Source organism: Solanum tuberosum, unplaced genomic scaffold (genome assembly GCF_000226075.1).
Source record: "Solanum tuberosum cultivar DM 1-3 516 R44 unplaced genomic scaffold, SolTub_3.0 scf00129, whole genome shotgun sequence".
NCBI lineage: Eukaryota > Viridiplantae > Streptophyta > Magnoliopsida > Solanales > Solanaceae > Solanum > Solanum tuberosum.
Window position 1 is genome coordinate 470095 of NW_006239057.1, and position 5955 is coordinate 476049.

Genomic DNA, 5955 nt, shown 5'->3' on the forward strand with positions numbered 1-5955 from the left:
AGACTTTTTGACCATAGAAAAGAAAAAAAGAGGATTTGGTCATGCAAGAAGATTTAAAATAGAAAAAAGTAATAATATATCATCATATAGGGACCTACATAAGATTCTTCAAAATATGAAGGCCCATAACTGTCAATTTTTACTTTTATAAGTACAAAAATTTAACATGCCATGGCTTATTCATCTTAATTAACTACACTATTGAAACACACCTTAAATACTTCTGATTTTTTTTGAGTAGAAGGGTAAAGTGAAAAGAAAAAAAGAAAATGTGAGAATAAATGTTATTAGTTATTAGTATTCTATCTGACCTAATTAGTTTTAAAAAATGTTTTTTTTTAATTCACAAATAATTTAACTTAGTTTTCATTTTATTTTTAATGAGTGGGTTTCATAGTTTTACAAATGTTATAATACGTTTAAGATTACAAGTTTAAAACTTAACTGCATAAATATTATAACATAAGAGATCGTTTGATTTAAAGACAGATTAAGTTGGATTAATTATGTTATATTTCTTATTGATTGTTTTTTATTTGTCTTAAAAAATAACATGTATTACATAATTTTAAAATAAAAAATAAAATATTTGTTTACAAAGATACCTTCCACCTTATTTAGTAAAAAAAAAAAAAAAGATTAAAAACCTCAAGAATATTTTTATCAATTTAGTTATTTTATTCCGAAATAATTAATTATGATACTATTATTTCACCACACGTGGAATGAGTTATCTTACTAGTAGGGATAAAATTACACTAAATTTTAATCGAATAACTATTTATGTTTATTCAATTTTTCCAAAAAAAGACCAGAGTGTTTCTTAGTTTGATATTCACCTCGAGATCTGACTAATTAATTCAAATTCATATCGAAAACTTCAACATAAAAAGTCATTAACCATTTCTCATCAAAGCAACTCCATGAATAATGAATGATAACTTAATGAATTCTTTGATTCAATTTATTTGTCTTACTTTCCGTTTTAGTCTATACAAAACAAACTTCTTTATTATTTTTTGACAACTCTTTCATTCTCAATTTTCTACATAACATGTTTAAGACTATAAGATCAAAGAACATATCAGTATATTCCACATATCTTCAGTTTAAAATCACCCAATTCAAAAATCTTATTTATTTATTTTAAATTTCATATCAAATTAAAATCAGACAAATAAATTACAACGAAACGAGTGCAAATTACAAATACAATATTCTCAAATACTCACATGAATAATAATGTACAACATGTACCAAAGATCGTAAATAGTATGTGTGTCTATGAATAAAGATTCCCAAACTCACCATATATTGTCTGGTACAACCTGTCTCACTTAATCCACACTCCTAAAATCATAAATATGATATCCTGTCTTGCTTGAGTCCAATTTTTTTTATTATATAGGATTTTTTTTAATAAAAAAACAATAAAGAATATAGCTCCTCCATTCATATTATATCACAAAACAAAGGGTATATTAATATTTCCTCTTCTTTTTCTTTCCAAGAGTCATGTGATTCAATGATATAGTATAATGTCCATTTGGTCATGGATATTTTTACTAAATTTGAAATTGAATTTTGATTTTTTTCGGAATTTGAAATTTTTTTATAGGTTGTTTCCACAATTTTCATTCTAAATCACGATCACAATTAGAAAAATTTAAAAATAATTCAAATTTGTATTCCTATCCAAGTTGTTATATATTCAAATAATCAGTTGAGTTACTTATATACAATTATATATACATATATCAATAATAATATAGTACTATATATATGCTTTGAAGATAATTTATTTACTCAAATCCCAAAAAAAAAATAGAATAGAATAATTATATTATCACTAGACAAAAGCCAAACAACTAGGGTAATGTGTAGATTAGCAAGTCCCTTTCTACTAACTTAAATATAAAGTGGATATGTACAAAAGATTTAAATTTTTAGCACTTCTCTCTATATGGAGTGGGGTTATAAGGTTGGGAAGTGGGGTTATAAATTAATGTATACATATAATTTTTTGAATCTCTTTTATATATATAGATAAAAAAAAACTTTTAATTAATATATAATATTCTTTCAATTCGCTTAAAAAAGTTGGAACCTTGGAGTTACAATAAAATCATTTTTGTGTGATTTATAAGTTACAAATTAGAGTCGTGAAATCAGTTATTAATGTTTGTATCGTAATATGGTATCTACGTTATGCCTCTTGGAGTGTCACCCTAACTTGGATATGGTATGAATACGGAATGCTTCATACAACCTATTATCTTCTACTTTTTAATTTTTTTTGAATCTGCTTATTAAAAATTTGACTCGTGTGTGAAATCAACTACTAATGTTTGTATCATAATATAGTACATATGTTATGCCTCTTAGAGTGTGGCCCTAACTTGGATATTACATGACACAAAATACTTCATGTACCTAATTGTCTTTTTTCTTCTATTCTTCAAATTCCCTTATAAAAAATTTCGACTTGTATGTGAAATCAACTATCGATGTTTGTACCGTAATGGTATCTATGTTATGCCTCTTGGAGTGTCTTCCTAACTTGGATATGGTGTGAACACGGAATGCTTCATATATACAACCTATTATCTTTCTTTTATTTTAATATGCTTATTGAAAAATCTGACTCGTGTGTGAAATCAACTACTAATGTTTGTATCATGATATAGTATATACGTTATGCCTCTTAGAGTGTGACCCTAACTTGGATATTGCATGAACAAAGAAATACTTCATGTAACCAATTATCTTTTTTTGTTCTATTCTTTGAATTTCCTTATTAAAAATTCTGACTTATCCGTGAAATCAACTACTCAACTACTGATATTTGTATCATGATATAGTATTTACGATATGCCTCTTGGAGTATGGCCCTAACTTGGATATTGCATGAACATAGAATACTTCATGTATCTGATTATCTTCTTTTTTTTCTTACTCTTTGAATCCACTTACTAAAAATTCTGACTCGCGTGTGGAGTGTTGGGGTGGGGGGATGGACCTTTCTAGGCTACTACCCCTCCATGTTTAGGACAAGGAGAGTATATTATGAAAAATGCAAACAGATAGATTCCAGCAGATTGTGTCTACCCCTTGAGGAACCTTGCATGTTTTCTCTTCCTATTTTTCATCATCACTTTTGACCCTACCAATATTGTTTCATCAACATTTCCATGTTTTGTGGATCCACAAAAACCCAATTTATAGTCTTTTCCCTTATTTAGGTGTATTATTGCTTTACAAATTAACATATAATAAAGTTTCACATGTTCAACATTCACATCACAATTTTTATTATATCAAATTCGCGTAACATAAAATTCATCAAAAGTACTCTTTATTAGGGTTCTTTCACACTTAAGATTTAAACTCGATGATTTGATTGACCTGATCAAAACTCTTAAATAAGATTAAATATTTTGGCTAATCATCTTTTTGAGATTTGACATCGATTTGATGATACAAGTGAACATTTAATAAAGTTTCACATGTTCATCATTCACGCAACATAAAATTCATCAAAAGCGAAAGAAAAGTACTTACTATCAGAATTGTTTCATACTTAAGATTCAAACTCGATGATTTAATTGACCTAATCAAAATTCTTAAATAAGATTAGATATTTTGGCTAATCATCATTGTGAGATTTGACATCAATTCAATCGTACAAGGTTGATGTCAACTAATTTGACATTGTTGTTTTGCCTGATTTTGTTTCTTTTGATTAACATTAGAGATGATTGGACCGGTTAAGAACACACTATTATAATTAATCTAGTGATTAAAAAATTAAACCTTGTAACTAAACACATTATATATACATACACTCAGACAATACAAAAAAGAAAAGCTAATTACTTTTATAATAATAGTAGCCATGCATACATATATACAAAGACGAAATTTAGGAATATATTATATCTTTTCAGTTTGTAATTTAAGCAAATAGAAAAAAAAATAAAAATTTAGGAACTTAATATTCATTATGAGCTGTTGAAATTATTAGTTACACTACATGATTAAAATAATTTCTCTTTTTTTGTTTGTTAACCAATAATTTGTCATATATAATGGCTATTAATGTTTGAATTAAAAGATAAACATCTTAATATTAAAATGAGCATATAGAGAATCAAAGTGCGTGCTTTTGATGAAATTGAGCTATTAAAAATCAACATGTTTGTTTTATCACCAAAAAAAAAAAAGAGTTTTCTTTAAAAAAAGAGATTTCTTTAAATTTAGTTTATAATTAATAGTAATAATATGTATAGCGTGTACTTATCACAATATATATATGACTCTTATCTAATTAATTTAAGGTTGTCTTAATTATATTGAAAAGATACACTGCACAAAGCACTAGCAAATATAAATATGTAACGACTTGATTTCCGTCGTTATGGAAAAGCCAATAGGGGAAAGAATTGGGGCCAGAAACTTTTTTGTAGTATTTGGATTTTTTTCAACCTAGTCCAGATTTGGACGGAATCGAAGTCATTAAGATGTAGGGAAATCTGGTAACAAATGAGAGATCTATTAATGAATTTGATTACATGAGTGGATAGTTAAGACGTTAAGGATTCCGTATGACTTTATGGAATTGAATTCGGGCGAGTAGAGCTCTCGAAATCGATCTTGGCATAAAGGGTATTTACTGAGCGTCGTGGGTTAGAGGTGTGTTGTGAAATGAGAATTTTCAAATTCTTGAAATAACTCTCTGTCTCGAGAATGCCGCTTTGGCGCTGGGTTTTGCCACTTTGGCGGGGCCGCGTGGCGGGCCAGACGCGAATTAAAGTCGTTAATAAACCCCTAAACGACCTCATTATGCACTTTTCAACTTTTAGAGCTAAGGATCGACCCCCAGGCGCCTCCTACTCATTTTTCACCATTCTTGAGGCTAAAGGTAAGTTTTTCACTCCCCGAATCCGTTTTTCGATCCGTAGAACGTAATAGAATGGGTGAATATTGATGGGGGAGGGTTTTGTTATAGATTCTATGGTGGAAACAATCCTAATTTGGATAATTGGGATCATGGGTTTGATCTAGGGTTCATCGAATGGTTAGTATTTCGAGTAATTAGTAATTGTTTATTGATTCCCATATTATATTGATTGTTTGTAGACCAAGAACAAGCGGAACGAATCCGGAAAGGGAAGGATCAAGTTTCTTGGGGTTTCAAGCTTGTTTCGAGGTAGGTGATGGTTGTGATTCTATGATTGTGTGTTTTTTTTAATTATTTTTTTCGAACTTGAAACAGATTTTCCACGATAATAGACCACAAGACTATGTTTGTAAGTAATTTCTACAATATTCAATCACACTGAGTTCAAGTCGAAGTTGCCATATAGACTAACAACATGATGCCATGAAGAAATATCACGCAGAAACGTAAAAACACACAATGGCCACGCTGAAACGCATGATTTTTAACGGTAGCTATTACGTTTTTAATATCTACTTCCGTAAGAGCAGAGTACTTGATGTTTTTTTCCAAATGACTTCAAGAATCAACGAGCTTCATACTGCACGATTCTGCGAGTCCTCTTCTTGTAAAGAATACGATAACCACATTCACGGCACTGTATCACATCACCAGGCTTTAGGGTATTCTCCTGTCCACAATCTCCGCAGATGTAGCTGACTGGTTCAACATGTTGAGAATCCCATTGATGATCAACTGTAAGCAGAGACGAAAAACTTGAAAGGTATGATTGTGTGATTTATGTTTGTTCTTGCTTCATTATGATACATGTATGTATGCGAATGTTGCATTATTGATCACACTTGTTGTAAATGAGATAGATGGATATCATTGCCATGAAATCATGACTTAAATGTATGATCTTGATGATGTACTTGTGTTTGTGATTGTGGTGTGTGAATGGGATCGGATTGTCACGTTCCGGTAAGCTAACTGTTTGGGTTTGGGTTTGGGTT